Source organism: Zalophus californianus, chromosome 1, assembly GCF_009762305.2.
Source record: "Zalophus californianus isolate mZalCal1 chromosome 1, mZalCal1.pri.v2, whole genome shotgun sequence".
NCBI classification, from domain to species: Eukaryota; Metazoa; Chordata; class Mammalia; order Carnivora; family Otariidae; genus Zalophus; species Zalophus californianus.
In genome coordinates this window covers 29,033,855-29,053,028 of record NC_045595.1, presented here as the reverse complement: position 1 = coordinate 29,053,028, position 19,174 = coordinate 29,033,855, and the positions used below count along the sequence as shown (strand labels likewise).

General features: G+C 43.2%; 1 protein-coding gene across 8 annotated transcripts in view; it reads left to right on the top strand.

Moving 5' to 3' along the window:
* Positions 1-3,158: 3,158 nt before the first annotated feature.
* The window catches only part of FHIT (fragile histidine triad diadenosine triphosphatase), a 1,457,066-nt gene continuing 1,441,050 nt past the window's right edge, over positions 3,159-19,174 (top strand). For 6 of the 8 annotated variants that reach the window (XM_035725007.1, XM_035725006.1, XM_027587841.1 and 3 more), the window contains exon 1: positions 3,172-3,290. The gene's annotated coding sequence lies outside the window, so the exon portion shown is untranslated. Of the gene's footprint in view, positions 3,291-19,174 lie in introns of all 8 variants that reach the window. The other 2 variants (XM_027587842.1, XM_035725008.1) reach the window with 2 other exon arrangements.

The window sequence follows — 19,174 nt, the reverse complement described above, 5'->3', positions numbered from 1 at the left end:
TGGACACTGAGGCAACTCCGCCCGCTCAGACAGCATGCCTAGAGATCTAGGGACTTAAGTGCCCTGGAAAACGGCCCCACATACCGACTGATGGGAGTTAGTATTTAAACAACCTCGTTATTTTGTCCCTTTGGTGGGATAGCTCAGTCTATGGCACGTGTTCTACATTGTTTTCTAGAGTTCCCCAGGAGGATTAAGCTCAATCACCCCTTGTAGTAACATGCTTTTTTGTCTGTCTTCCCTTCCCTATTTCACTTTCCTATTCTACTGGTGTTTCCTGCAATTACTGACTTGCACTTGAATATCTGTCTCAGGATATACTCCTGGGAGGACTCAAAGATACCACCTCCTGGTGATTATTAATCAAGTTGCATATCAGACAGTCATCCTGCACTGATTGTCTTGGCACTTGGACATCCTGGGTCCAAGGCAAGTGCCATGTGTTCATGCTTCTTATGTATGTATCTGTGTATTTCTGAAGGTCATGGCTGAGCCCAGCAAACAGCATCACCCACAGTTCACGTAATACATATATGTTCACACTAGGCTGCCTAACAATGGTTTAATAATCATTAGATACCACTGTTTAGATCCTGAATATATTCATGACATTTGCCTTTTGATTGCTAAGTAGAAGATGTAATGATTATAGGTTGATGCTATCTCAGGAGAAGAGTCTAGTTGTTGAGCTTTCCATTTTCATATGGCTCAATGATTCCTTCCACATTTAAGTCTGGCTGCTGACACATGTGTTGAAATCTCTCATGCCACTTAGCTGAGGAATGCTGGTACCACTGAGCCGAGTCTGTGCTCATAAAAGCTAGAAAGAACTGTTTTGTTATAGGAAACAACCCCAAATTGACAGATTAGGCTAGGAAGCCTGAGCAGGGGTTTTAATTTCTATGCACAAAATTAGTCTGTATACAAATTGATCACATTTCTGTTTCATCTGTGATTGTTTTCAATTTCACCTCGTTATTCACAATTCTCTAGTATTCTTTGTGGCCATGGTGTCTGTGTGATGACCTGTAAATTGACCATAATCCACAGTGACATTCTCTGAGAGCCAAACTTCCTAGGACATCAGTATTTCACATCAGGACATTTTGTAGGACACCTCGCTACTCTCCATGGGGTTCAAACATCAGAAAGGATGAGAGATCTAAGACTTGGTGTAATCACCTGCATGTAATGAAGCAGGCCAAAGAAAAAAGTGATGCGGAAAAAAAAAGGGAAATTGGGATGCCTGGGTGGTTCAGTCAGTTGAGCATCTGACTCTTGATTTTGGCTCAGGTCATGATCTCAAGGTTGTGAGATCAGCTCTGCATCAGGCTCCATGCTGGGCATGGAACCTGCTAAAGATTTTCCCTCTCCCCTCCTTGCTCTCACTCTCTCTAAAAAAAAAAAAAAAAGGTTCTCTCCTTCTCCCAGCTTGGTCTCTCTTAAAAAAAAGGGGGGGGGGGGGAGCAGGGGCACCTGGGTGGCTCAGTCGTTAAGCGTCTGCCTTCGGCTCAGGTCATGATCCCAGGGTGCTGGGATCGAGCCCTGCATCAGGCTCCCTGCTCAGCGGGAAGCCTGCTTCTCCCTCTCCCACTCTCTCTGCTTGTGTTTCCTCTCTCGCTGTGTCTCCCTCTCTCTCTGTCAAATAAATAAAATCTTAAAAAAAAACGGGGGGCAGCTGGGTGGCTCAGTCATTAAGCGTCTGCCTTTGGCTCAGGTCATGATCCCAGGGTCCTGGGATCGAGCCCCGCATCGGGCTCCCTGCTCGGCGGAGAGCCTGCTTCTCCCTCTCCCACTCCCCCTGCTTGTGTTCCTCCTCTCGCTCTCTCGCTGTCAAATAAATAAATAAAATCTTAAAAAAAAAAAAGAAAAAGGTAAATGGTGTCAGGATAAGTAGGGAAATATCTCAGTGTTTGTCCAAGTGTAATTGCTCTTTGTTTCTCCTTAAATGTAAAAGATGACTGGCAAATATATTTTCTTCCTTAGAACTAGGTTTGGTAGGAAAGAGAAGGGAAGCAGGCAATCCTGATGGGAGGTTGCTATAAGAAGCATGGTATGTAGTACCAAGAGTCTGAAGGCCAGGATTCTAGTCCCTGCTTATGAGCTGCATGACCTTGTGCAATTATTTAGCTGCTCTGAAATTTGCAATTGCATTTATTGCAAAATTAAGTTTATTTCTCATACTCCTCTAGACTAGAAACACCTTAAAGTTAGGAATTGCATCTGAATCAGTGATTTATTTCTCCAGCATTCTAGACTATATTGAGAGAATGATTTTGAATTTGAAAAGGGAGCAAGCACAAGGACCCCATGGTCGTCAAGAGATGGATTTAATTGATCTGCACTGAAGAAAGGGAGAATAGAAAGTAAAGGCTACTCTAGATTTCATTTAATTAAAGTATATTTACTGAGTGCCTACTATATATATACCAAACATACTTCCAGGTGCTAGAAGTATTGCAGTAAGCAGAACAAAAATCTTCATCTGCCTAGATCTTTCATTCTGGAGGACAGGACGATAAAAAAAGATAGATAAATGAATTACATACAGTGTTTGGTAAGTACAAGTGCTAAGTAGAAAAATAGCACAAAAAAAGGAAGAAAGGAAGGGACAAGGGAGTTCCCGGTGCAATTTTAGTTAGGATTCCAGGAAAGGCCGAGCGTAGTCGTAAAGTCGATCAAGTAAAGGTCTGCGAGCCCGTGTTATGAGAAAAACATAAAGAAAAGAAGGCTTAAGGATTCAAACACGATCCAGAGTGAGTAGAGGAAGTGAAAGAAAATCCAACCTGTGAGGAGTAGTGGGGCGTGGCGGGGGAGGGGTGGTAAGTTAAACACGTTTAGGAGGAAATAAGGAGGAAAAAAAGGCAGCACAGCCTGAAGAATCTTATTTCTTTTGCCATTTGGAAAAAAAGAAAGATTGTGAAGTTTATGACAAAAATCCCTTTCCAACGGGATTGTCACCTCAGCTGCTCTCCGGAGAGAAACAATATTTCTCACCCCTGAATCAGAGTTGTCATTATAGCTTCTGATTGGCTCGGTGTAGGCGCATACTTTATGCCTATTGGCCCTCACTTCTGTCCTCAGGCCAGCGGCCATCTTAGATTCCGCCCCCGCCGCGGCGCCATCTGGGAATTGTAGTACCCTCTCCGTTCCGTCCAGTCGCGGGACTTTTGCCCTCCTGTTCCCGGGTCCCTCAGGCGGCCACCCTCGTGGGCACACGCCCAGGTGCCGTTCCTGCCCCGCGCTCCCTCCCTCTGCCTTTCACTTCCCAGCTGCCAAGATCTTGGAAGGTAGGGGCAGGGGGCAAGCCCCAGTCGAAGAGTGTTTCTGGGGTGCGGGTCTTGTTTTCCACGCGCGTCTGGTCCATACACCCGCAGTCCAGTGGGGCGGGGTCTGGCTTGCACAGCTCCTGGGGTGGTGGTGGTGGTGGTGTGTCTGCCCCAAAGACCCTTCTATGCCCTGAACCTCAGGACCCGTTCTGACCACCAGCCCTAACCCGCCCCTCATCTGCTGCATAAGGGTGTAAACTGAGGCATGGGACGACGCCAGCGGTTCCAGGGACGCCCCAGCGCCCAGACCTGGTGGTGTAGTTGGCAAGGGCCGCTTTTGCAGGGTTTGCCAGTCTCACAGGCAAGTAGCAGGAGTCGCTGCCCCAAAGAACTGTATTAAACACCCAGCTCTGGGTTCCCCAAAGGGAAGGGGCTGAACGTGTGCCAAAGAAAGGAGCCAAGTAGGTAGAGGGAAGGCAGAATTTTGGGAGTTATCTTACATTTGATGTTTTAAAAACATTTTAAAAAGCAGTGAATTCTTTCTGGTGGGGTAACTCGATTCCAAGCTCGTTTGGCATTTTATGGATTAATGTAGTTTTTATATAAAAATATGTGGGGATTTTAAACGTATATCCGTGTGGGGCCGGGGGGGAGGGGGGTGGAGAGGGGAGGCTGGTTAGTGGAACCGGAGTTGGAGGCTCCTCTCTAGGATCAAATTCTCCATCTGGTGTGTTACCTTGGACCAGCCACTCAGTGTTCTATCTTGGAAAAGAGAGCTTAAAGATCTCTGCCCAAGTGGCCCAAGGATGCTGGTTGGAGCGGAAAGCTAAATGTCTTGTTTGTGAAAGTCTGCCACTTGCAAACTTACTGCTTTATTATTCCGGATCTCTCAAGAAATGTGCTGGGGACCAGCAGAAAATGATCCCGGTGGTTGTAGAAAGGCCCTCACCTGTGCTGGGCCTGGGACTAAGAGCGGCCCCTAGTCGCACCTGTTAAGCCGGGTGTGCGCTCACTCTCCCTCTGCGACTCCATTTTACCGCTGGCGGCCTGCGTAGCGGAGGCGTCTGGGAGTTGGAGTCCCGCTGCCTGTTTCTCGGAGGGTTGGGACTCCATCTCCCAGCGTGCCATTTGGTGCGGCGAGGTGTCTCCTGGGAAATGAAGTCTCATTTCAGCCGTTTTGTGGATCGGCCCTTTGACTCGGAACTACAACTTCCATATGGCCCTGCGTTTTTGGCTGCCCCCTTCTGTGTCCACCGGCTGTGAGCGGGGACTAGAGAGATGTTTAGGAAAAAGTCTTTTGTTGTTGGGGAGTGGAGAGATATGTCTAGTAAAGATGTCTTTTATTATTGTTGCCGTTGTCATTGATTGTATATGCTGTTACAGGTATTAGAGGAGTATTGTATAGGCTTATCCAAGTATTAGGGAATATGCATGCTTTCAAACACGGCTAACATTTGACAGTTTACAAAATGTTCACATTACTTCTTTTCGTAACACCGTACCTCCCATCTGTGGTTGAGGAAAAACCTTGAGAAGATGATTTGTCCTCGGTCACACACCTAGTAATAAAATGTAATATATGTGTATTTATTAATATATATTACAGTTAGTTACTATAGTTTAATCCTCCCAAAAGCTATATGAGAGACAGAACCATTTTATATGCTTTTCACATATTAGAAAACTAAGTTAAGCAACTTGTCCAAAGTAACTCAGCTAGGGAACAGAAGTACTCAGATAACGTAGTCTGTTTAACAGTTTCTGCTTAAAAAAAGACCCCGCCTGGGGCGCCTGGGTGGCTCAGTCAGGAGCTTCTGCCTTCAGCTCAGGTCATGATTCCAGGGTGCTGGGATGGAGCTCAGCATCAGGCTCCCTGCTCAGTGGGGAGCCTGCTTCTCCTCCAACTCTCCCTGCTTGTGCTCTCTCTCACTCTGTCAAATTAAAAAAAAAAAAAAAAAAAAAAAGACCCCACCTAACAGAGCGAGAAGGGAGTCCGACGTTTCTGAGTACAGAATTTGGAATCTTTCCATCATACCATGTTTCCTCTGTAGTCAGACTAAATGTTAGAGCAGCAAAAACCTTTGAGATCATTTAAATTTAAGACAAAGATCTTGGAACAGTTCCTGGCATATAGTAAAGGTTCCACAAATGTTGGCTATATATAGCTTTATAACACCTTTATTTTAGAGATGAGGAAACTGGCCCAGGTGGTAAAGCCATTTGCTCAAGGTCACACAAGTTGGTTTGTGTCAGAGATGAGACTAGACCCAAGTGTCTTATTTCCAAGTCCAGAGTTATTTTCATTCTACCAGCAGTCAGCTAGAAGGAGCACCAGATGTGAAACTGTTTAGATAATGGTTTCTCTTCTAATTTGTTCTTTGTAGGCCACAGGCCAGGACCAGTTGTTGTAAAGTCTCTTCTTATTGGTAAGGTTGTAATGTTTCATTAATTCAACAAAAGTTTTTTTTTAAGATTTTATTTATTTATTTGAGAGAGAGAGAGAGACAGAGACAGAGAGGGTGAGGGGCAGAGGGAGAAGCAGGCTCTCCACTGAGCAGGGATCCTGATGCGGGGGCTCGATCCCAGGACTACAGGATCATGACCTGAGCCGAAGGCAGATGCTCAACCAACAGCCACCCAGGCGCCCCTCAACAAAAGTTTTTTGAACATCTTTATATGCTCATTTTTCTTCAGGTGAAGGGGCCACATGGATTAAAGTAGCTAATGGGTTAGGGCTAGAAGGACCTTAAAAATCATCTAATCTAACTCCTTCATTTTATAAATGAGGAGGGGGATCCATGATCTTCATCTCATGCCCTTTCTGCAAGGAGACAGGTTTCTGGAGGCCTCATAGTAATGTATGTGACCTTTCAGGCTCATGATTTCTTTTACTTGGTGTTCTCATCCTATTCTTATCTCTGTAAGTGTTTGCTGGAATTCTTTAGGAAATGTTTCTGTACTCCTCTCTTTATTTGTATATACGTGTGACTTCAGTATGCTCCCTTTCTATTTTGGGAATGTCTTGTTTTGGCTCCCAGTGCTTTTTTCTCTTTTGTTCTTTCAGACCCTTGAGAACAAAATCTGATACTGTGTTTGTATTCATACAAGTTACGGTTTGACCCTCTAATATGGGGTATCAGAAAGGAACACATGAGTTGTTTGAATTATGTACTACTTCTGTTTTAGAAGACACACAGTCCCTTTCAATTATGTATTCATAGATACTAAAGCAGGTAACTCACCTCCTGTGTGTGAAAGTTGCTTTCTACCTAGTTAGATAATAAACTAACATTTTTATAAATTACTGGCTAAACATTCCTGAAACAGTCACTATGGGCGATGGTCTCCCCATCCCTTCCTGTAGCACCCTGCCCTGCCCAGCACTCTCCCAGCTAACAGCTTCCAGCACGTGCTTGACCACAGGTAGCTACTGAAAAAATATTTGTGAAATTGCATTCATAAGCACCCCTGAGCTCTGTTCCCACATCTTTTTCTTGAATCTCTTTTAAGATAGAAATGCTTTGAAATATAAGATGTGGCAGGTTACTTTCCTTTCAATGTCTACATTGCGAAGAAAAATCTCAGCCTTTGAGGTCATCTTCTAAGGGGCTGTTTCTTTGGGAATGTTCATGTCTGTGATTTCTCAGATGAGAAAGTGATCCAAATAGCAAAACATAGCAAAGAGCCATAGGGAGTGGTAGTTGGAGGCCTATGATTTAAATCCCAGCCCTGCCCTAAGAGGCAGGTAACTTAGCCCTTGGTTTCTTCTGTAAAATAGGGATTATAAGCATTTCTACCCATTAAGTGAGGATAAAGATTAAATAAGATAGTGTTTTTAAAACCTTGAGTGTGTTGTCAGGTACTCAGTAGCTTGTACTCAACAGATGAATAGTAGCTCTTATTTTTGTTATTAATGTAAACAGTATATGAAAATACATTGTGGTTATTCACCATTTAAACTTGAGGCAGGTATCTGCTTCATAAAAGGATTTGCCATTTGGTTTCTTAGAATAGCAAGGTTGGCCATCCCATTTAAAGTATGAAGTTAACCACAACTTTGATAATCGATCTTGTTGGCTCAGTCATACTCTGTGTGGGTAGAGCGATAGTGAAGCTTTTGACTTTATGTTGCCTTCTGAGAGGTCCCTGATCTGTGGTTCCATCTCTTTATTGAATCTTGGATTGAAAAGTGGCCTGCCCCTGTTGGTGGGGTCTTCTGTCTACTTCTGGAAAGGACTGGGCCTATTCCAGGTGTCTCAGGGTTAAAGTGAAACAGTCATCACCCTGTTGGTGAGTAACCGCAGGGCAATGGACATGTGGGCATGGCAGCGTGTCTCTCTAAGGCTGACAACTGCAACAGCCATGAGGTTACTGATAAGGAGGTGAGTGAGAGAAGAGAGGTCTCTGGTGTAGGGGACAGGAAAGGAAAAATGGGAAAGAGTAAAGAGCAGATGCGCAAAGGGAACAGCCTTTGCTGTTCAGTAGCCTAAGCATGTACTTATTCAGCACATTTATCCTGCTCCTAGCTCTGTGCCAGGCACTGCACTGTTACTCGCTGGAGATACAGCAGTGAATGTGGCTGACATGAGTTGGTTGTGGTGGTGGGTGGTGGTCGGTTTTAGGCAGGGAAGAGCTTAGAGGAAGGAAGGAAAGCAGGAAGGCAGAAAGGAGGGAAGGGAGGGAGGAAGTAGGAAAGGAAGAGGGGGTTATTGGGATTCGATGAGTGGAAAGAAGATCTCTGTGTCTGGGGTATAAAAATCACTGGATTGGGGGGATGTGGGGGGATCAGGCTGCATAGGCACGCACCAGAGATATTACGCAAAGTCCAGTTACCTGTATTGTAAAAGCATTCTGGACTTTATTCCAAGGGCATTTGGGAAACCATTTAACAGTCTTAACTGGGGAAATGAAATGATAGGATTTGTTTTTTAGAAGTGTGGATGCAGGGGCGCCTGGGTGGCTCAGTCGTTAAGCGTCTGCCTTCAGCTCAGGTCATGATCCCAGGGTCCTGGGATCAAGCCCCGCATCGGGCTCCCTGCTCCGCGGGAAGCCTCCTTCTCTCTCTCCCACTCCCCCTGCTTGTGTTCCCTCTCTCGTTGTGTCTCTGTCAAATAAATAAATAAAATCTTAAAAAAAAAATAAAAGTGTGGTTGCAGTAAAGATGATGAATTTGTGAGAGAGAATTGTCCAGGTAGGCCTGTGTTTTTTAACTTTAATGTGCATATGAATCTCCTGCTGATCTTAAGCTGTGGGTTCTGATTCTGTACATCTAGAATGGGCCAGAAGTTCAGGATTTCTAACAGGCTGATGCTGCTGGTCTGTGGACTGTACTTTGAGGAGCCAGTACTGAGGAGACTCTTGAGTGGTCTAGATGAGAGATGGTAGTGGTTAAGAGAATGGACTCCAGAGAGTCACAGACCTGGATTCTAGTCTTGCTTCTATCAGTCACTTGCAGTGTGATTCTGTGAAAGGTGTCCTAGTCTCACGGAGCCTTAGCCTCAGTTTCCTTATTATCTGTGAAATGGAGGTAATAATTCCTCTTGCAGAGCAGTGTTTTAGGTTTCCAGTGAGGCAACCCATAGAGCGTGCTTGGCACTCAAGAAACAGTAGCTTCGAATTTACTCTTATTGTTGTTAATAAGTCTGACCTCGTGCACCCTGCTCCATGTTACCTTTTTTTTAAAAATCATATTTTGAATACTAGATGGAATAGATCACTTTTTTTGGGGGGGGTGAGGGAGAGAGGGAAGAGGGGAAGAAGGAGAGGGAGAGAGAGAATCTTAAGCAGGCTCCATGCCCAGTGCAGAGCCTGATGCAGGGCTCGATCTCACAATCCTGAGATCATGACCTGAGTCGAAATCAAGAGTCAGTCACTTAACTGACTGAGCCACCCAGGCACCCCTGGAATAGATCACTTTTAATTGTACCATTTTTGTTTTTATCTCGCATGTGAAGTGCCAAACTTCTTCAGTCCTTGGTAAAAACTTGAGTATTATGGGCAACTAGATATATTTCTCCTGTGTAATCGAGACTGTCTAAATTTGATGGAAAAAAACCCTGGGATCCTAAAGTACCATCTTATATCTGATTACGATGGGAATTTGAGGCACTTTGCCTCCTCATGTAAATTTATTTAAGCCCAATTATAGTGCCTCCTTCTTTACATAATTTTAACCTGTTTGGATTGCTTTTCAACCAATGGTTCTCAACCCTTGCTGCAAGTTCAAGTCGCCGGGGGCTGGTCCCATCCAGAGAAATTGAATCAGAGTGTGAAGGGGAGGTAGGCATTGGTATTTTCCTTTTTAAGTTTCCCATGTGATTCTGAAGTGCATTTAGGAATGAGAACAACTGATTCTAACAACAGAACATCATGAAATGAATCAGGTATAGTCTAACAGGTGAAAGTCCTTTGCGGGGAGAGAAGTATCTAGAAAGTAGCATTTTGAAGGCTTTGGGCGTGAAAGAGATGATAAGCCTTGTCACAAAGCTCTCCTGGAATTTGATGAACTAACTATAGGTTGTGTTCTGGGATTTTTTTGAAGTGAAATCCATGCCCCACTCTCTCCCCCAGTGCCCTTGTATCTCTACGAGTGCTCACTTGAGTCAGGATTCTCAGTTTTGTTTCAGGCTGTGTTTCTCTACCTGATAATTAGTTTGTTTTATTTCTCATTGCTGAAAAAAATATTAACCCATTAAAACTACATTCAAAAGAAAGAAACTGAGTTACATGCTTTCATGAGCTGTGGCTGCGTTACCGTAAAGGTTTAAACTGTTGTTCAGATAAACTACAACCCATTTTAACCAGTAACATTCTTTAAATTTTTATTAAAAAAAAATTTTTTTTTTTTAATTAAGTAGGTTCCATGCCCAGCGTGGGGCTTAACCAGTAACATTTGTACATTCTAATTCAGTAGCCTGAAATGAATGCTTCCAGAGAAGCTACCTATTATAAAGATTAGTTTCATTTTTAATTTTTTTAAAAAGATTTTATTTACTTATTTGACAGAGCGAGAGCACAAGCAGGGGGAGCAGCAGAGGGAGAGGGAGAAGCAGACTCCCCGCTGAGCAGGGGGAGCCCATTTAATTTTTTTTTTTTTATAGGTACCCTCACCCTCCATTTCATGGCAGAATAATTAGGCTAATTTGGTTAAATGTCTTTAATTTGCTGGATTATCCATAATGTATGGGGACCCTTTCCTCTTAAAAGTTTCTTTTTCCTTATAGAAAATATATGTCCTTAGGTTTGTTTGTATCTGAATATTTGTATTTAAAACCTTATATCCAACATCCAGGAGCATTCTTGGCCTGAATTTCTATTACCTGCACCATAATTTCATTTTTCAGCCTTTCCTGAGCTTTTTTACTCACTAGGAGGTCATTTCACAATGTAGTTGTTTTATTTTTCTACTGTGTTGACTTAACAGAGAGAAAAAGAGAGTGGGAAAAGCTGTTTTTGTTGGAGGGTTTAAAATAAAGTTAAAAAATTACATATTTTAGGGATATTTTGTACATAGGCCAAAGTTTTCTTTTAATGATATATAAGTAGGAATGAAAAGAAAAACGAGAAACTTGCTAAGAGGTTTGCAAAAGGCCCATGTTGATGGTATTCTGGAACTTAAAGACTCTTTCTGAGTCTATTTATGTGTTTATTAGTGTTCCTTGTTATGGATTTACCTCTTTTTATTAACAATCAGATTTCCATTAAAATTCAGTGTATTTTGCAGTTTCTCAGACTCAAAGCTATTGGAGCTAAAACCTATCGTAGATAATGTGGAAGTATCAGTACTCCCTCATGAGGTTTAATGCATGCATATTTTAGTTGGGCACAGTTTGGAGGACAGTATGGTCTGCAGTCATTTAATCACTGAAGTGTGTGGTATATGGTAAGAACAAAATTTTCATTTTCTGCAAGACTTAAAGTCTTCTTACCATGTCTTCATTTTGGGAACCCCACTCCCCAAACCCAGAACTCAATGCTGTCTTAAGTCCCCACATTAAAGCAGGATGGTACCTACTTGGCTGTGCCAGGAGACATTTAAATGATACCCAGAAGCAGGCGATTGTGTCTGTGCTTGGAGCCCAGAGGACAGGCAGAGGAGGGGGGCTGGAACCTGCTGGAGTAAGGTTGTTTCTCTCAACTCTGGAGCCTGGGCAATTCCTGTTCACGTTCTCCTGGGAATGAAGCTGGTGGATGGAGAGGTAGTGATCCTAAGGAGGGCAGGAAAAGGCAACCGAGAGGTGGAAAGACATGCAGAGCCTATGAAGAGGTTTAACAACAAAAAAAGATGGTTGGGTGGAGGGGGATGGAACGTTTTTTGTTTTTACAAATATGTCTGTGAATGGTGCCCTCCGGAGTTGTGCTGTGCACAGCTTGTGTGGTCCTTACACAGAGAGGCCGCCCTGATCAATGGGAGGTCCTGGAACCTTCAGAAGAGGGGAAGTGATCCTGGGGTACCAAAACAACAGGTGGGCCCTGCGCTTTGAAATCACAGTTGCTGGGATCTGCTGACTGAGCAGGTAATATCAAGGCCTGGAAGCTTCAGCAGCCAGTGGCCACAGAGAAATCTGCAGCTGAAGCTGTCTCTAGGCCCCTTGGGGCAGGGCAGAAAGCTTCTTCTAAGCTACGGCTTCCTCTAGGCTCTGAACTTGGAGGGACAACCGGCCAACGCTTCCCTGGCCTAGAGGAATTAGCTGTGTTTGGCTTCCTAGCGCAGATGAAACAGCTGAGTCCAACTCCTGTGGGTTGGGGACTGGCTGGAACTATATGCAAAGGCCTGGTGAGGCCAGAAGCTTCTGCATGTCTTACAAGCTCCCAGGTAATGCAAATGCTGCTGGTCCGTGGGCCACACTTGGAAAGCAAGGCTCCAGTTCCTTATGGCTCCTACTCTGTTGCTATTCTGTTTTAATGTCATGAATAAATAGCATTGCTTAGGGTTCACAAATACATGTGTCACTCTGTTACAAGTGTGAGGGTGATCTTGGGCAAGTAGTTTTGCTTTGCAGAATTTTATTTTCTTCTCCAGAATGGATATAGTAGTACATACCTCATAGGTAGGTATGAAGAAAATGGGATGATCTATATAAAATATTAGCACAGCACCTCTCATATAGTAATTTCTTAGTAAATGTTAGCTTTTATTTTTATTATTATTGTATTTTTCACTTTTATTATTTTTAAAGATTTTATTTATTTGAGAGAGAGAATGAGAGAGAGAGAGCACAAGAAGGGGTAGGGTCAGAGGGAGAAGCAGATTCCCTGCCGAGCAGGGAGCCCTATGCGGGACTCGATCCCCGGACTCCAAGATTATGACCCGAGGTGAAGGCAGTCGCTTAACTGAGCTACCCAGGCGCCCGCGTTTTTATTATTTTTGAGCTCAGAGATCGAGATCTATAAACGAAGGCAAGTGCCTCTACCAGTTACCAGATGTGGGACCATGGGTAGGTTTCTTGACTAAGTCTGTTTCTTCACTTTTAAATTGGGGGTTACAGTGGTAGCTGACTATGGATGCTGTGAGGGTTTAATAGGCTGTATGTATAAAGCCCTTGGCATGTATTAGTTACTCTCACGATTATAATACAAATCACTGGATTTGAGGGGTCTGCACAGCAGCGTCTGGTACTTGGGGTTGGCCAGGTTTCTGTGACACTCTCTTGGTGTGGTAGGAGCTGCCCGCACCAGGGGCAGGTTAAGTGGAGAGTGGGCCCAGGATTTGGAAGTATGTAATACCTGGAAGTTAAGGTAAGCAGGCAGGTAGAATGTGGGATGACAGCCTGGTAACAGGTCCAATAGCAAATCCGAGTCGATGCTGATGCTTGCGCTGACCATGGATCTCACTGGGCTCCTACCTGGATAATCTCTGACCTGCCTCGAGTCCCAGTTTCTGTACCTAATCTCCAACTATATTCTTGCCAGTTCTTATTGCGTGTGAGTCATTGCCTTGCTCATCATTAACATATTCACTCAGGAAGCATTTACTGAGGCCTGTTGTATGTCAGGCACTGTGCTAACTGTGGTTCTACCTCGGTGAACAAGGCAGGCACAGTCCCTGCCCTCAGGAGTCCAGTGGAGGAGATGGACAATATTCAGGCAAACAAATGCACATATAAGATGCCAAGTACTAGGAGGGAAGAGTTGAAGGTACTGTGATATAAAAGGCGGTGGGTAACCTATTAAGATAGGGTAGCCAGAGAGGAGGAGCTGATGTTTGAGCTGAGACCTAAGTAAAGGACGAGTGGGAGGCAGCCCTATGAAGAGCCGGTGCAGTGGTATTCCAGGCAGAAGGAACAGCCTGTACCCGGGCCTTACTTGGGGAAAGAGCTTGACATGCTCAAAGGGATGAAAGAAGGCCTCTGTGGTAGGCTGTAGAGACTGAAGAGGGGCTGGCACTGGGTGAGGTTGGCCTGGCTGCGTAGGGCCTGGAGATCAAAGTATGGAGCCTGGATTGTGTTGTCTGGGTGATGGCTCTGTCCCTGAATCTTACTACTGTGATCGGAGGTGTGCTCTTTGCTGTCCAGACCTTCCTTCTGTTGACATGCTGCTCTGAGCACCTGCTTCCCGACTTCTTTTTCCTTCTGTCTTGTCAAAACATCAGTTATGGTCCTGGCTAATGCCTCCCTAATGCCTGCCATCTCCATAGGCTTCTCTTTTACCTGTTTACTCACTCTCTGGACACTAGGTTCCATGTGTAGAACTCAGTCCCTTTTCACTTCAGGGTATTTGCTATACCCACTTCTGCCTCTGATGGGCTATCAGGCCCATCTCCCTCCTGAACTGATCCCTCTGCCATGTGGCAATGAAAATCAAGAACAGAGCCCTTGCCCTAGGGGTGCAGAGGAACAGAACAAAAGAGAACAAGGAAGGAAGAAGAGCAGTTTGGGGTCTGTCGATGGGTGGAAGAAGAGATGACAATTTTTATAGGTTGGAAGGCAGCTTGAAGGAAGTTTGTTGAATTCACCTAGTCTTGTCCCTTGAATTTACGAATTTGAAGACCTGATTCTAGAGAGGGGAAGTGACTTGCTCTGGGTCACAGATGCAGTCAGTAGCAGAATGATGACCTTTTCTCTTAGTCCTATGTAGGTTAGTTCCTGTGTCTTTAGCTTCCTTAACTTCTACTTTTTTACAGCTTTTATTTAACCTCTGATTTTTGATCGGTGCCCTCTTCCCTCTGGACTGTAAGCTCTATGAAGGCAGGGGTGGTGGCTGTTTTGCTGATGCCACCTCCCAGCACCTGGTCCCTAACTTAGAATTTGATGTTGAACTTTGTACTGTGCCTCCTACTTCTGGGCTCTGCTCCATTACTTCTCTGGTTAGCCGCGTCTTGGTTGCATAGAAACCTAGGTAAGTGAAATCTCTTGAAGTCCTGGACCTCAGCTCCTCTTACCATTCCTTGGATGGTACAGCCTCCCATTTCCTCCCCTTACTAGGGAGAGTGCCTTGTTTACTGTGTTCATATTGTCTGTTTTCCCTCTTTAGAAATTTTCTCCCTGAGTGTGTGGACTTGTTGGTACTGGTTCCCTGCTCTGTCTCTGTGCATAAAGCAACACATGGCCTATGGTGCACAGGATGGTATGTCTCATCATTACCGTCAAGATCTGGAAGTCTGGGTTGCCTTGAAGACTGCTATGCCATGTAGATGGCCATTTGTGCTGTACAGATAATGCTGGGAGTCAAGAAGTGGCTCATAGAAAGGGAGTAGGGAGAAGAGCCTACCCTCTGGCTCTGAGGACTGACTCTTATCTGCTTGTCATTAGCTGTATAATCTTGAGCAAAGCACTCAACCTCTCTGCATCTCGCTTTTCTGTAAAATGAAGATGGTAATACTACTTAGCTTTGCTTGTGAGGATCAAGTGAGAGGGTTGAGGTGAAGCGTGCCCCTGCACATCTCCTGACGTGCAGTCAGCACTCAATAAATATTACCTTCATTAAACCGGGAAGGTGGCTCTGTCTGTCTACTCTTGCTTACTGGTCATTACACATGGGTGCCAGTGTTCACTTTGAAGATCAGAGCTACATCTTTCCCATAGTGCTGTGTTATTTGATGGACTGTCATATTCTCTTTGGTCATCAAATAAGTGTAGGGGCCATCAGTTCTGGCCATAGAAAGTTTGCTGAAAATGTTGATGAACAACAACCCAGGGTTCAGCACAAAAAAATAAATGCTGGTTGATGTTCAAGATAGAGGAATATAAATCAGAAAAGAAACACATCCACCATACTGTAATATTTAAATGCCTTCTCATAAACACTTAGGATTCTCATTAGTCCAACATCAGAAAAATGATAAATATTAATATTTGTCATCAAAGGAAAGCTTAGAAATCAAAGCAGAGTAAACAACTGTTGTATTTGAAGGATTACATAATACTGAATGAATTTTAATTCGACACCACCAAAACTCTATTTTTTTTTTTAAAATTTCTCCATGGGACAGTTTAATTATTTTTATCCATTGCAAACCTAGGAAAGGTATGGATTTAGTAGGAAAAGATTCAGGGGACTTGCTCATTCCAATCATGTTCTCAAAGACGGGCTGTTTTGTGTCTTGTGTCTACAACAGAGACCCACATGTCCTGGAGCCACTCTCCTTCTCTCATCTCTTTCAGATCTCCAGACCTCCAGTTTGCCTTCAGGAGACTCATCCTGGAAATTGGCTCTTGATAGATCGTGAAAGGGCACTGGGAGCTTCCTGTCTTGGCTGTGGATTCCTTCCCCAGTCCTCTCTCCTCTTCCCAGTTCTGAATGTGCCAGAAGCATGTGCAGTAGTCCCCGGAGTCAGCAGGGAACAGTGGGAGAGACAACAGGCTGGTGCCATCACTGTGAGGCGGTCAGGCTTTCCCTTGCTGCTTTCCCAGTGTCTGACATGGCTGACTCAGTGTGAGAGGGCCTTATCGTGTCACCGCAAGGATATGTTACAGGGAGTCAGGAGCCCTGGGTTTTCATTCTGGCTCTCATTGCCTTGTCCACTCTGGGCCTCTCTCTGGGCCTCCCTTTCACATCTGTAAAGTGAGGGGCTTGGTTGGATCTGATAATTCTGAAGTCCTCTGCCTCTCCAACATCTTATAACCCCAGTGGAGAGCTTTGGGAATCTGCTAAGCCTTTCCTTGTTCCCTCTGCAGAGGGGCAGTTGCTTGGAGTGGCTGATGTTGGCGCCAGACAAAGCCATATCTCGCCTTAGCTAATTTACTTTAGTTCTTTGTTTCTTATCCATTATTGGGAATAGTACAAGGTTGTCAGAACCACAAGAGATGATGTTGGGAAGTCCATTGCTGTGTTGTTATTATTATTGTTATGTTATTATGTTATTATTGTTATATATTATGTTTCTATCTGGACTCAGGACTTTTCTGTCTCTTTGTGCCTCAGTGTTCTCTACAAAATGGGAGTGATAAGACCATACCTCATTGGTTAATTGTGAGAATAAGATAATACATGAAAATATGTAGGACACTTCCTGGTATACAGTAAGTACCATATACATATTAGTGATGATTTTAGCTCTCATTTTTACTATTAGTCGCAACACCTAGAATAATGTAGTGCTTTTTGTAAAGAATAAGATAGGACAAGGCAAATGGGAGTAGTTACCTTCTCTAATACACATGCTGAAGCAGATTTTCAGTGGTCTGAAAGATCCACCATTTTCTCTAAGCAGAGCATTTAACCTAGGGAACATTAAATAAATGATGTCAAACCTGTATGTCAGAGTCAAGTATCTGTATCCAACACGGGTCCTTACAATAGGATCCTGGAGGCTCTTCAGAATCTAATGTTCCATAGATACAAAGGCAATGAAAATAGTAACTGGAGAGGATATCTGCACCTCCCATGTGTTCATAGCAACATTATTTACAGTAGCCAAGATATAGAAACAACATAGGTGTCTGTTGATGGGTGAGTGGTTAAAGAAGTTGTGGTATATATATATATATATATATATATATATATATATATATATATACACACACACACACACAATGGAGTATTATTCAGCCATAAAAAATGAGAATGGATGGACATCATTGAGGGCATAATGTTAGGTGAAATAAGTTAGACAGAGACAGACAAATACTATTTGATCTCACTTACTTGTGAAATCTAAAGACAAAAACAAAACCAAAAACCCTACGCTAAACTCATAGAACAAGATCAGGTCTGTGGTTACCAGAGGCAGGGGGCGAAGGGAGCGGGGGAAGGAATTGGAAGAAAGTGGTCAAAAGGTACAAGCTTCCAATTACTTATAAGACAACTAAGTCCTAGGGCCGACACATACAACATGATGACTGAAGCCAATGCTGCTGAGTGCTACACAGGGAAGTTGTTAAGAGACTAGATCCTAAGAGCTCTCATCACAAGGAGAATTTTTGTTTTCTCTTTATTGTGTGTATATGACAGGATGGTTGTTACCTAAATCTGTTATGGTGATCATTTCACAATATATGTAGATCCAGCCATCATGCTATGTACCTTAATCTTATACAATGATGTATGTCAGTTATTTCTCAATAAAACTGGAAAAGAGACAAATCTCCAGTGGGAAAATGGGGAGAACAGAAGATAACTAAAATGGTTGAATGCAGATACCTCTGGGGATGACAGCTGGGGAATAGGAAGAAATGAGGCAGAAGATCTGTTTTTGTTTTTGTTTTTTTTCCTAAAAGCTATGTATTGCCATTTGATTTGAACGGTTATATACTTTACCTTATAATAAATAAAAAATATTTTATTAAAAGTAAAAAAAAGTAATCTAATGTTCCAGGTCCATGAGCTATCTCCACATATAGGTTGAAACCAAGTTAGAAGAGAGCTTACTTTTTATCAGATTATTGTGGGTCGGGAATGAAACTAAGACCTTTGTGTGGATGCTCTCATTTCATCTTTAGGGGAATTCTATGAGGTAGATACCCTTACTATCTCTGTTTACGTATGAGAAAACTGAAACTCAGGGAGGTTAAGTAAGTGCGTAAGGACACCCACCTGGCAAGTAGTAGGGCTGGGAATGCGGACCCAGGTCATGTGATTCAGGAGCTTGCGCTCTGCTAGCTGCCGCCCTCCGATGGTAGAAAGGTCAGATCTGCATGATAGCTATGATTTCTGTATAATGAAGTCTAATGGATCAAGACAAGGATGTAAATGACTTGCTTTTTATCAATGACACAGCAAATCAGCATTCATTTTTATTGTTTTCCAAGATCATTCCATTTTATGTAAGGGAATGAATTTCAATATAGAATAGACTTATTTAAGGAAACATCAATATTTTTCTCAAATTGGCAGCATCGAAACTGTATTTATGGAATTAAAGAAAACATACTGCATTTATATAATGTAAGTTCACTTGGAAACCTAACATTTCTTTATCTTTTTTCTGTATCTTGGCTTGCTGCTGTTGGCATCAGTCTATTTTTAAAACACAAATATAAATTGTTTCTTGTTAACTCCATTGGATCTGCAGGCAGATACTAGACTAAGTTGGCATCGATGAGGCCATCATCTTGGTCAGAGGGCCCACATTATTCTATGAAAAGGGGGTATTTTAAAAAAAACTTCTTACCAACTGCATAAGAAAATAAATTTATTTTAGAAGATTTAAAAAGAAGAAATGCTCAAAAAATAAAATGGTATTGCCATCCCACCTCTTCATGAGAGCACTATCTATATTTCAGTGGGTACTCTTTCCATCCTTTTTTTATTGCATGTGTATATTTGTCCTGTTAGTTTTCTAAATTGGGATGATACTTCACATACAGCTTTGTTACCTGTTTTGCACTCATCAGTGTATTGTGTACGTGTTCCCATGCCATTGATGACTGCGAAGTACTCCACTGATGGAACCTGTGATTATTTTTCATCCTACTCCAGTTGTTTAGCATTGAGCTTTTCCCACCTTGATTTCTGATGTATGTTAC